This window comes from Mirounga angustirostris, unplaced genomic scaffold (assembly GCF_029215605.1).
Source record: "Mirounga angustirostris isolate CCGP_5_RB_7025 unplaced genomic scaffold, mMirAng1.0.hap1 SCAF_4, whole genome shotgun sequence".
Lineage (NCBI taxonomy): Eukaryota > Metazoa > Chordata > Mammalia > Carnivora > Phocidae > Mirounga > Mirounga angustirostris.
Window position 1 is genome coordinate 157,755,048 of NW_026991712.1, and position 13,721 is coordinate 157,768,768.

General features: G+C 40.2%; 1 protein-coding gene across 6 annotated transcripts in view; it reads left to right on the forward strand.

The window, feature by feature from the left end:
- HIVEP3 (HIVEP zinc finger 3) overlaps positions 1-13,721 on the forward strand; it is a 449,883-nt gene that overhangs the window by 60,696 nt on the left and 375,466 nt on the right. The window contains exon 1 of one of the 6 annotated variants that reach the window (XM_064589330.1): positions 12,544-12,897. The exons of the other annotated variants lie outside the window; for them this stretch is intronic. The gene's annotated coding sequence lies outside the window, so the exon portion shown is untranslated. Of the gene's footprint in view, positions 1-12,543; positions 12,898-13,721 lie in introns of those variants that run through there. 6 annotated transcript variants of the gene reach the window in all.

Sequence of the window (13,721 nt, forward strand, 5' to 3'; positions counted from 1 at the left end):
TGAGTATTAACTGGATAAAATGTGTAAATACCACCTATACAGTGCCTGGAAAATGCTCCTAAAGGTTAGCTGTTATTATAATTTTCAGTTCAGCATCCTCAGCCTCAGCTTTGACTTTCTCTCTCAGTGGAAATGCTACAGAACCAAATCTGGAAGCTGAGAGAGTGATCCCTAAATAACAGTAATAATAGCTATCATGTACTGAGCATGACTTGTGTGTACCAAGTACTATCCTGACTCCTTTTTGGGCATTATCTGCACATTTTCCTTCTTCCCCCTTTTGTGTATTTAATCCTTAGCACAGCCCTGAGGGGTAGATGCTATTATTATTCCCATTTCACAAATGAGGAAAGTCAGATTTAGAGGGATGAGCAACTTACCTTAGGCCACATAGCTAATAAGCACTGGAGCTGGAATTCAAACTCAGGCCTGACTGATTTCCAAGTTCATGGTTTAATTGCTTTGCCCAAATCTGCAAGCCAGTGGTGTTGCCAGCCACTAGGAAGGCATGTGTTCTCTGTGTGGGATTTGACTCATGAGGGCCATGACCCCCCGCTCAGAGACTTGGGGCCTCTGCTGACGAGTGAACTGCCCTTGGAAACAGCTGCGGGGGTGGAGCCGGCCCCCACGGCTGGGGTGAAACCACCAGGCCTATCCCGAGGTGAGGGCCCCAAAGGCCTCCTTGGTATTCAGAGACAGAGAAAAATGTGTTTTTCTGCAAAGGCTGGCATTTATTTCTTAATAATCAGTTAAAAATTTATGTAGCTTCCCTAATCAGCAAAACAAAGGCTTTCTGTACTTTTGTGTGTGCTAGAAACCACTAATGAATTCTTTGGGAATTATCACTGACTCTAGAATAGAAGTAGGAGCCGGTATATCTGGAGTCAGTAGAAACAGGTTTTACCAAGATGCTTGGGCTGCAGGGGAGCCTTTACATATTCCTCACATCCAGTGCTACATCTATTCTGGAGAATTTGAGGACGAGACGATGCCCACCACACATTCTTCCACCTCAGATGATCTGGATTGTCCTGGGTAGGCCCTGTGCAGTCCTTGTCTCCCAGGGGGTCTTTCTGAGGGTCCTCTCTCAGGAACTGTCTCTGGGCAGTGACGCTGTTACACAGCTCACTTATCCCAGGGGCCAGAATGTAATGTTGAGCTTTGCATCAAGTGCAAGGACCAACATTTTCCTGGACTGCAAAGAGTTAGCAGCAGGAGAGGACGTTGCAGGCGGGGATACTGTGATTGATGCCTGTTTTCTGTGCACACAAGTGTCAAATACCATTATTAATAATGGCAATTCATTACCAGTCTCTTCTTCCTCCTCCTCTGCTTCCTCTTCTTTCCTTCTCCTTCTTTTTTTTTTTATTCTTATGTTAATCCCCATACATTACATCATTAGTTTTAGATGAAGTGTTCCATGATTCATTGTTTGTGCATAACACCCAGTGCTCCATGCAGAATGTGCCCTCCTCAATACCCACCACCAGGCCAACCCATCCTCCCACCTCCCACCCCTCTAGAACCCTCAGTTTGTTTTTCAGAGTCCATCGTCTCTCATGGTTCGTCTACCCCTCCGATTTCCCCCGCTTCATTCTTCCCCTCCCGCTACCTTCTTCTTCTTCTTTTTTTTTTTCTTAACATATATTGCATTGTTTGTTTCAGAGGTACAGATCTGAGATTCAACAGTCTTGCACAATTCACAGCGCTTACCAGAGCACATACCCTCCCCAGTGTCTATCACCCAGTCACCCCATTCCTCCCACCCCACCCCCCACTCCAACAACCCTCAGTTTGATTCCTGCGATTAAGAATTCCTCATATCAGTGAGATCATATGATACATGTCTTTCTCTTTTTGACTTATTTCACTCAGCATAATACCCTCCAGTTCCATCCACGTCGTTGCAAATGGCAAGATCTCATTCCTTTTGATGACTGCATAATATTCCATTGTATATATATACCACATCTTCTTTATCCATTCATCTGTCGATGGACATCTTGGCTCTTTCCACAGTTTGGCTATTGTGGACATTGCTGCTATAAACATTGGGGTGCACGTACCCCTTCGGATCCCTACTTTTGTATCTTTGGGGTAAATACCCAGTAGTGCAATTGCTGGATCATATGGTAGCTCTATTATCAACTTTTTGAGGAACCTCCATACAGTTTTCCAGAGTGGCTGCACCAGCTTGCATTCCCACCAACAGTGTAGGAGGGTTCCCCTTTCTCTGCATCCCCGCCAACATCTGTCATTTCCTGACTTGTTAATTTTAGGCATTCTGACTGGTGTGAGGTGGTATCTCATTGAGGTTTTGATTTGGATTTCCCTGATGCTGAGCGATATTGAGCACTTTTTCATGTGTCTGTTGGCCATTTGGATGTCTTCTTTGGAAAAATGACTGTTCATGTCTTCTGCCCATTTCTTGATTGGATTATTTGTTCTTTGGGTGTTGAGTTTGATGAGTTCTTTATAGATTTTGGATACTAGCCCTTTATCTGATATGTCATTTGCAAATATCTTCTCCCATTCTGTTTTCCTTCTCCTTCTATCTCCTTTATTCTTCCACTCTTTTTCCCCATATTCCTCCTCCTTTTTTTGATTTCTCACTATGAAGGTATGTATAGCAAGAGAATATGTCAAGTCTTGGCAGATCATTCATTCATCCTTCAAACATTTACAAAGCACTTTAAACTGAGCATGGGGTAGGGGGCACAGAGATAAAGAAGAAATCTGTCCTGGGGGATGTGCAAAGTCCAGGGGAAGGAGACAGACATCTGACAAGTATAATAAGCAACATGTTCCCAGAACTTACTATGTGCCTGGCATTGTGCTAAGTTACACTTTGACAGGGTCATCTTATTTAATCCTCACAGAAATACGACATGGGGAATTCTAGCATTTGTTTCCTGTTATACATGAGACTGAGGCAAAGACAGTTTAAATAAGTGGCCCAAGTCACAGAGCTAGGAAGTCACAGATCTGACCTGAACCGAGGCAATTTGATTCCAGGGTGAGCATTATTGACAGCTCTGCTGCCTTCCCTACAGTCACAGCACCCTGTGACAGGTGTCACAGTAGGGTCTAGCAGAAGTGAAGTTTGCACCTGGCCACGGCAGGTGAGTGCGAGTTTTTGAGGCTGGAGACGTGAGGGAAGAGCACCGTAGGCATAGGGAATGGTGCAGGCAGAGACAGGGTGGTGCAGCATACCTTGCGTCCACAGCCCATGACCAGTGTCCCACAGGCAGTGGACTAGTTCAGTACCTTCTAGGAAGAGAGGATAGTGATCAGACTTGTATACTAGAAAGACAGCCATTATTTAAAAATGATAAAGAAAACAGTTATGTTCTTAAAAATCTTTGAGTGTTAAGAATATGAATGATAGGGTCTTTTTCCCTTTTCTTGTTTTATATATTTTCCAAAATTTCCTTTAATGAGCTTGTCTTGCTTACTTAAAAATAAAGTGTAAAAGACATGTGTGTCGGAAAAGAGAGTTGTGAGGTGGTGGTAGGACAGAGTGGGGAGGGAAACTTGTTGATGAGACTGTGTAGGAAGCCTCCTCTGTGTAGGAAGCACTTGGTGGTGAAAGTCAAAAGCTTTGGTTATCAGAGGCCATCTCTGACTTGCCTCCACAACCCTCAGCCCCTCTCATAGCCATTAGCAGGCACGACACACTGCACAAATACACATTAGGTCAGTGCAAGAATGAATGAATGAATAAAAGAGGACAAATGAAAGCAACGTGGCTTTCGAGAAGGCATGGGCTTGAGGAAGAGTTCTGAGAGGGAACCTCCAGGAATTAACTACACAGTGGTGCCTTGGGGATGAGGTCTCTACCGTAAGCAGCAGGAAGTTAAGTGAAACAAATTTAACCACTTGCTGTAAAATCCAAATTGGATGTGGCAGATAGATGGGCTGGGGAAAGAGAGAGTGGGAAGACAGCCTTGAAGGAGAGCTGCTGCTCCATGCAAGGGCCAGTGGATCACAGGTGAAAGCTGTCTTCAGAACCTTCCAGTTCAAGTGCCCTCTGCCTCCATTGTTAGGGAATGTTTAGTTGCCTAAATAATTTCTTTCTAACTACATGTTTTGGTTACTTTTTATTTGAGTGTATCACGTACACCGAACTAGACTAGAACATTACCAGCACACCAAAAGTCCAACTTGTGCCTCTCTCAGTTGTTATCTGCTCCCATCGAATGTAACCACTATTCTGGCTTATATCACCATGGGCTAATTTTATTTGGTTTTAATCTTTACATAAGTGGAATCATACAGCATGTTTTCTTTTTTCTTTTTTTTTTTTCTATGTTATGTTTATGAGCTTTATCATCACGGGTCACATAGATGAAGTTTGTTCTTGTTCATTGTCTCATATTATTGGATGAATATGCTACCTTGGAATATACCATTGTTGATGGACATTTGGGCTACTTGTAATTTGGGCTATTATAAATAAGATTTCTATGAATATTCTTGGCTATTATCTTTTGGCTACACAAACACTCGTTTTGTTATGTATATGCTCTGGAATGGAACTACGGGGTCATAAGGTATATGTATGTTTAGTTTTTGTAATTTATGCAAAAAAATTTTTCCAAAGTGTTTGCATCAATTTACATTTATACCAGGAATGTATACAGTACAAATTGTTTCATATCTTCACCAACATTTAATATTTTTTTTTCTAACCATTCTTAAGATTTGTAGTGTTATCTCATTGTGGCTTTAATTTGTATTCCTGATGATTAATGACTTTGAGTTTCTTTTCATATACTTATTGGCAACCTAGTTATTCTTCTTTTCTTGTGAAGTGTTGGTTAAGTATTTTGTCAGCTGTTAAGTTGAAAGTCCATGTCTGTTAACTCCAGATCACCTGTGGTTCTTTTTCTACTACCTGTTTTTCTCTTGATTTTCTATCATTTTGTTCTCTTTTCTGGAATGTTTGGTATTTTTTCATCGAATGCTGAAAATTATGTATGAAAAATTGTAGAGCCTCTGGATGATATCTCCAGTCAGAGAGGATTTAATTTTCCCAGATAGAGCAAGGAAAGATCACTTTGATCCAGTTTAGACTGATCTATTTCTAGTTTTTTTTTTTAAGATTTATTTATTTATTTGAGAAAGGGGGGAGGGGCAGAAGAAAGAGAGAATCCTAAGCACACTCCCTGCTGAGTGTGGAGCTTGACGTGGGGCCTGATCCCATGACCATGAGATCATGACCTGAACTGAAACCAAAAGTCAGATGCTTAACCAACTGTGCCACCCAGGCCCCCTTATTTCTAGTTTGTTCTTAATCACAGGTCATGGCTCTTCCAGAGTTTCAGTTGAAAGTCTGGTGTTTAATGAGCCCCTCCTCCTCAGTGGTCCATGAATCTGTTTTTCTATCTCCAACCCACTGAGACTGCTGATTACTATTTGGCCCTGCCTTTCATATTAATAAATGTCCCCAGGGAAAAATGTGGTCATGCCAGAGGGCTCCCTTCAGGAACCACTTATGCTCTTTGGGATCTTAGTTCCTCAAGTGTTGGCTGTTTTGGTTGTCCTCCAGTGTCTTCAAGCAGTGTGTGTGTGTGTGTGTGTGTGTGGGTGGGTGGGTGTGTTATTTTGGCCAGCTTTTATATATGTTTTTAACAGGAGAATTAGTCTGATACCCAGCTACTTCATCATAGCTGGAAGTATAAGCTTGTTATTTCCATTTTAAATAATGTTTAGAAGGGCATTTCAGCAAATCTCCTTTTTCTTCCAGTATTTAATTGCCTTTATGGTCAAGGGCCTCAGTGTGTCTATCTGTATTCTCTAAGTGATACAAGAGAAGCAAAGCTATGTGTTAGAAATGTGGGGTTTCCAATGCAGTCAGGAGCAGAAACTAGGGAATTATAACTTGCCGATTGCATCTAATGATGTTTCCTTTTCTCCTCCCCCAATGTTCAAGTATGGTTGGAATGGTGACTGGCTAGCAAAATATCCTTCAATTTCTGGCCAGATTTATTGCATGTTTAAATGAGACTGCATTTCCTTATTAAGAAAGCATCATTTATACTTATAATAAATAAGTAAATCAATACAAATGGACCAATAAGACTGATTGCTCTACCAACATCTCAAAGAATTTAAGCTGCAGAGTTTTAATTTTTTTTAATTAATAGAGTTTATTTATTTATTTTTAGCAGTTTTAGGTTTACAACAGATCGATTGGGATCCCTCTCCTCTCCTTCCTGCGCAGCTTCCCCTATTATTTACATCTTGTGTTAATGTTGTACAAGATGCAGAGTTTTACCTTGGGAAGGTAAATTCTTCCCAGTTGATTTCTCAACCTCAGTAGTAGCTCACAGTGCAACAATTTTTCCTGTGGGGATGGAGGGGAAGGATAGGGCTTTCCACTCAGGAGCATTTTGGTCAGAGGCATAAAAGCAGATATTATGGATCAATGCCAATACAAAGCCCTGATTAGGAACAACCATCAGAATCTTAGAAAAAGCTTTTAAATTAATCCGCTGTGTGTAACTACTGGTTCTACAAACCCCAGGGGACAAAGTATTCCCAGGGTAGACTGTTTCTGTTGGATACTCTTTTGGGGACAGTGTGGTACCATATTTTAAGCAAAAAGTCAAATCTCTCTTTCTTAAGTGATCCCTAATGGTCCCAGAGAGGATAGCCTTGGTTAAAACTATGTTCATATTAATAAAAGGTATGAAAATGTCCAGCATTAAAAAGTATTCCCATGGCCGATTTTTTTTTTTGCTTTAAAATCTTTTTAAAAATTATAGTAAAATATAGATAACATAAAATTTACCATTTTAACCAATTTTAAAAAAGATTTCATTTATTTATTCATAAGAGACAGAGACAGAGAGAGGCAGAAGGAGAAGCAGGCTCCCCGCTGAGCAGGGAGCCCAATGCGGGACTTGATCCCAGGACCCTGGGATCATGACCTGAGCCGAAGGCAGACGCTTAACCATCTGAGCCACCCAGGTGCCCCCATCTTAACCATTTTTAAAAGATTTATTTATTTGAGAGAGAGAGAGGGAGTTGGGGAGGGGCAGAGGGAGAGAATCTTCAAGCAGACTCCCTGCTGAGTGCAGAGCCCAATGCGGGGCTTGATTCCATGACCCATGAGATCATGACCTGAGCCGAAACCAAGAGTTGGACTCTTAACTGACTGAGCCCCCCAGGTGCCCCCACTTTAACCATTTTTAAGACTACTGTTCAGTGGCATTAAGTACATTCACATTGTTATACAACCATCACTACCATCTATCTCCAGAACTGTTTTCATCTTGGAAAACTATAACTCTGAACCCATGAAACAATAATTCCCTACTCCTCCCTACCCTTGGCCCCTGGCAACTACCATTTTACTTTCTGTCTCTATGAATTTGACTATTTTAGGAGTCTCATTTAAGTGGAATCATACGGTATTTATCCTTTTTAGACTGACATATTTCACTTAATGTCTTCAAATTTCATCTATGTTGTGACATGTGTCAGAATTTCCTTCCTTTGTAGGATTGAATAATATTCCATTCTGTGTATATGCTGCATTGTTTATCCATTTTCCCTTAGATGGACACTTAGGTTACTTTCTTTATTGTCTTTGTTTTGTAACCAGAATGTTACTCTTCAGCCAGATATTTTCTATATAATCAAGAGCTCAGTCTTTGAATTCTTCAGAATAAATGTAAAATTTCTAACCAATAACTTTCAGGTGCCACAATTGTTACCAATATAGGTTATGGTAACTAGAGATTGAGCGTTGAAGGTTTCCAAAATGGATCCGAGGTGGATTTCATTTTCAAGAGGTGTGTGGTCTAGCTGGTAAAATTAACTGGGTACTCAAAAAATGTTAATATTTTCTATGTGAATACAGTAGGTGATGGGGAGAGGGCACTGGGGAGTAAGATGGGAATGTCTAGCTGGGGCAGGCTTAAGAAAGCATTGATGCCAAACTGAGTGGGTAGTAGCGGGAAGCCACTGAAGATTTCAGATTGTTTTTGATACACATACATTACTTTGTGTCCTTTCTATTTAGTTTTACTTTTAAATTATTTACAACATTTACATGCTTTCAAAGTTAAAACCATAAAGGATGGTACATTCAGAGAGGTCTAGCTCCCATTCCCATCCCATCCCCACTGTTCTTTCCTTTCTCTTACAGGTAACTGATTTTTGTTAGGTTTTGATTTGTTTTTCCATCCAGGCACCCCCACCCCAGATCTTTGACCCTGAATCTCAAGATGCCCAGGTGATTCATGGTTTCTCTGTGGCCCCCTGAGCCTCTGACCTTGCTAGAGAAAATAATAAAAACAGAATTGACTGGTTATGCTTTAAATTTATGATCCCAAATTATAATAGGATGTTCTACACTTCTTACAATGTTTCTCTAGTAGGATTGCTTTCCTCCTCCCAAAGGGTTTATTTCATACCTTCTCCTTCTCTGCAAATCTCTCACCCTCCCTGCTCATTCTCAGATGGTGTCTTCCCCTATATGCTATGTAGAAAATAGAAGCCAGCTGATGAGAATTCCCTCATACTTTCACCACCAAATTTATCACCATGCTGGTATCTACACCCTTTTCCTTCTTCTCTGTAGTGTGATAGAAGTGTCCCTCCTTAGTTCAGAGACTACTCTTCTCACGTGTGTCTGGGTTCCATTCCCCTTCTCTAGTATTTGGCTCCTTTGGCCATCTTCCTTTTATACCATCAATGGCTCTGTCGTTCCTGGATCATTCCCACTAGTAGACAAACCTGATCTGGTATCAATGGTATTTTTTCCCCCAATTTAAAATTGTGATAAAATGTATATAACATGAAATTTATCATCTCAACTACTTTTAAGTATACAGCTCAATGGTATTAAATACATTTATGATGTTGTGCAACCATCACCACCATCCATCTCCGTAAGTCTTTTCATTTGGTAAAACTGAAACTCCATACCCATTAAATAATAACTCACCATCCCCCCTCCCTCCAGTCCCTGGCAACCACCATTCTACTTTATAACTCTATGTGTTGACTACTTTAAGTATCTCATATAAATGGAATCATATAGTATTTGTATTTTGTCACTGGCTTATTTCACTTAATCACAAAGTGCTCAAGGGTCATCCGTGTTGTGGCATATGTCAGTGTCTTTTGTTTTTAAGGATGAATGATATTTTATTATATGTATATACCACATTTTGCTTATTCATTCATCAGTGGGCACTTGGGTTGCTTCCATGTTTTAGCTATTGTGAATAATGCTGCAATGAACATGAATGTACAGATAGCTCTTTGAGACCCTGCTTTCAATTCTTTTTGGTATATCCCCAGAAGTGAAATTGGTAGATCAGATGATAATTGTATTTTTAATTTTTTGAGGAACCACCATGCTGTCTTCCCCAGTAGCTACACCATTTTATATTCCCACTAACAGTGCACAAGAGTTTCAATTTCTCCACATATTTGCCAAAATTTATTTTCTGTTTTTTTTAATAGTAGCTGTCGTAAAGGTGGTATCTCAGTGTAGTTTTGATTTGAATTTCCCTTATGATTAGTGATGTTGAACATCTTTTTATGTGCTTATTGGCATTTGTTGATATCAACTGCCTTTTAAAAAACCACCTCTTCCTGTCCCACTTTAGAGAATGTCCCACTCTAACTGTTGTCCCACTCTAACTGTTGCTCAATTTCTTTGTTTCCTTCAGAGTAAAACTTACTGAAAGAGTTGTCTTCGTGCAATGTTTCTTTCTCTGCCTTCCATCCACTTTTCAGTATACTTCAGCCCGGCCTCCAACTCTAGTACACTGCTGAAACAGCTCTTGTCAAGGGTACAAATGACCTCAATTTTGTCAAATCCAATAGATAGTTTCAGCAAAATTTGACACCGTTGACCATCTTCTCTGTCTTGAAATATTTACTCCTTGTGGGTTTTGGGACACGTGCTCTCCTAGGTTTTTTCTTATCACCCTGGTCTCTGTCTGCCTACATCCTCTACCTGACCTCTCAGTGTGGAAGTTCTGGAGTTCCGCAGGGCTCAGTCCTGATACTTTGTCCTTCTCTCCCCTACCTCTTCCCTCTCTCTGTGCTCTCCCCTTCCTCATCTTTCTCCTTCCTCCCTCCTCCCCACCTTTCTCCCTTTTCCTCCTCTTTTTTCCTCTCTCTCCAGCCTTCTCTTTTATCTTCATTTCTCCTTCCCCTCCCTCCTCTCTTTTCACCATCCCCTCGTATTTCCCTTTCTCTCTACTGTATCTTTATTCCTTCTCTGTCCTCTCTTTTCATGCTCTCCTCCCTTGTGTTCTCTCTCTTTTTTCTTCCCCCTCTTCTCACATTCTCTAACTTCTCTTTCTCCATTCTTTCCCTTAAAACAAAGAATAAAATTCTTTTAGAGGGACCATTTGTTTTATAGCTCCGCATTCCCCGTTGCCTTACACTCACCTTGTTTTATGCGTATCATCCGCCTGGACTCTGTGAGCATTTGAGTTTGTGATCAGTCTCTTAGGCCATATATTGTAGTTGTTTATACAAACATTTTCCTCTATTTCTTCATTGTATATTCTCTAAGAGTTGGTTCTGCATCTGCTTTATTCCCAACAGTGCCTAGCAAAGTGCCTTGGGAATAACAGAAATATAATCCATTGACTAAAATAAACAAGCAAACAAACAAACAAATACAAGTATTCTTGAAAATCTAAAATCGAAAACATTTTTCATCTTGAATAAGACGCATTTCTGGAGCAGTACTGGTCACCTAATGGGCATTCAGGGTTTTGGTTAACCAACTGCATAGTAGCAGCCTGTAGGTTCCTGATATGATAGAGAACTTAATGATTATCGTGTCCACCATTTAAAAGTATGCTGAAGGGGCGCCTGGGTGGCTCAGTCAGTTAAGCGTCTGCCTTTGGCTCGGGTCATGATCCCAGGGTCCTGGGATTGAGCCCCATACTGGGGCTCTCTGCTCAGCAGGGAGACTGTTTCTCTTTCTCCCTCTGCCTGCCACTCCCCCTGCTCGTACCCTTCCTTTGTCTCTCTCTGTCAAATAAATAAATAGCATCTTAAAAAAATAAATAAAAGTATGCTTAAGTATTTATATTTTTAAAGATTTAGCTCAATTATATATTTTATTAGAAGTAGAAATAAGAGGCAAAAAATGTCAGGATATCAGAAAAGTGTGATAGAATATTTAATGACTTCATTGAAAGCAGAAATGCTGTTATGAATAATATAGTGTTTTGCATTGAAATGAATATATATTCTCTTTTTATGTGTGGCTCAAAAATCAGTTTTGTTAATATTGTTAAATGAAAACACTAACCAATACTCTAGGTCAGGCCAGGTGCCTCATAAATAGGAAACAAAAAGAATGATTTGGAGACTGAAGACGTGTTTGGCTGAATGACCTTGGTAAGTCCTATGCCTTGGTTTTCTCAGCTCTAAAACAAGAAGATTGGGTTTAATTATCTCTGAGGTGTTTTCCAGCTATCAAATTTTTCTATTTCTATAATACATCAGTGATTGCCAGTTCTATGTTTGCTTTTCCAGTGCATGCCTGATTCTGTTAAGGAAAAATACCTGGTAAGCTATAATGGAAACCATCTGTTAGAAAAGGAAGGAGACAGAATTTCAGGGCTCTGTACCTGCTTCCTCTATAGGTAATTGTCTCCAGTCCTTCTAAGAGAAAGAGAGGAAGTGTGGTTTTTTTTTTTTTCAAAGAGAAAAAAAAGGAGAGAGGGTGGCTCTTCCACCTTTCTCAAGGCTCATCAGCACCTGCTCAGTGGACAGCACCACATTTCCTCTAAGCCCAGGTTGCTGGATTCTCTAATCAAGTGGTTTGCATTCTTTAAAAAACAAACAAACCATGAAACCAGAGAGCGCCACACAGAGGGCTTCAAGGATAATATTCTAGATCTTAAATTGAGTGCTTAGTTCAAAGATGTCATTTTTATTCTGTTCTTTATATCAACAAATATAACATGAATTCTTTTTTTATTATGTTGTTAATTACCATACATTACATCATTAGTTTTTGATGTAGTGTTCCATGATTCATTGTTTCCATATAACACCCAGTGCCCCATTCAATACATGCCCTCTTTAATACCCATCACCAGGCTAACCCATCCCCCCACCCCCTCCACTCTAGAACCCTCAGTTTGTTTCTCAGAGTCCATTGTCTCTCATGGTTCGTCTCCCCCTCTGATTCCCCCCCCCTTTCATTTTTCCCTTCCTACTATCTTCTTCTTTTTTTAACATATAATGTATTATTTGTTTCAGAGGTACAGGTCTGTGATTCATCAATCTTACACAATTCACAGCACTCACCATAGCTCATACCCTCCCCAATGTCTATCACCTAGCCACCCTATCCCTCCCACCCCCCCCACCATGAATTCTATCAGCTTTTCCATGATAAAATTAATGAGTTAAAAATGTACCACATTTATTTTTTTAAAAGATTTTATTTATTTGAGAGAGAGTGAGTGAGAGAGAGCACGAGCAGTGGGAACAGCAGAGGGAGAGGGAGAGGCAAACTCCCCTGCTGAGCAGGGAGCCTGACATGGGGCTCAATCCCAGGTTCCTGAGATCATGACCTGAGCCAAAGTCAGACACTTAACCAACTGAGCCTCCCAGGCGCTCCATACCTATCACATTTAAACAAAACAAAGAGACATTCTCATTTAAAGCAAGGCTTCACATCCAGAGGAATAATTAAGAGACTATTATATATCAATCCTAAAGAGTTTCAGTCATAAAATTCTCTTCTTTCTCAGGGTATTATATAAGATGAGTAAAGCCAGCAAGGAAGACCCCATGTGAGAACAAGAATGTAAACAAGAAAAGAGCAGATATTCTTCACTTTTGAGGAATCCAGAAAGGCTGGCTGGGATATGACCAGGGCAACATTTCAACCAGGTTTGTGAGAAGTTCCACAAAGCAGAGGTCAAGAGTGTGATCTTGTCTTAGAGCAGAGTCATATAAAAACTCTCAGTAGAGCCCAGATCTTCCCATATTTTTGTATTAAGGTTATAAGAATGAATCTAAGAACCATGTTGTCACTAACAGAAAAAAAACCTCAGGCAGAATTTTTATTGTGTGAAGTTCAGGAAAGCTTGAACTGCAGACTTCACCATTTGTGTCTCTGATCATTTATTTTTATACCTGGGGGAAAATCCAGGGAGCCGCTGACATTAAAATCCTTCCAGACCTCCTATTCTCACCCTTATTTTCTTTAGGTTCTGATAAACAGCATTAACCAACCCCTTTCTGTGGCTTGGTTACATTGGATTATCTGGGTTCCCTTCCCACACTACTTCACCTTCCCTTGATCTTCCTCTTTCTCCTGTCCCCTTTAACATTCATTCCTGGCATTCAGTAGATGTTTATTGAGCACTTACTTACTATGTGTTTGGTACTATGCCAGGTGCTGGGGATAGGCTGAACCACATACCCATGATGTACACTAATGCTGTTTATAGTATAGTGGGGAGGAGTAAGACAGACATTAAACAGACATCTAAAGAAGTTGATATACAGTTGACTCTTGAAAAACATGGGTTTGAACTGTGTGAGTCCACTTACATGTGGATTTTTTTTGATAAATACAGCATAGTACTATGAGTGTATTTTGTTTCTTATGATTTTCTTTTCTCTAGCTTACTTTATTATAAGAATACAGTATGTAATACATATAATGTACGAAATATGTGTGAATCTACTATTTATGTTATTGGTAAGGC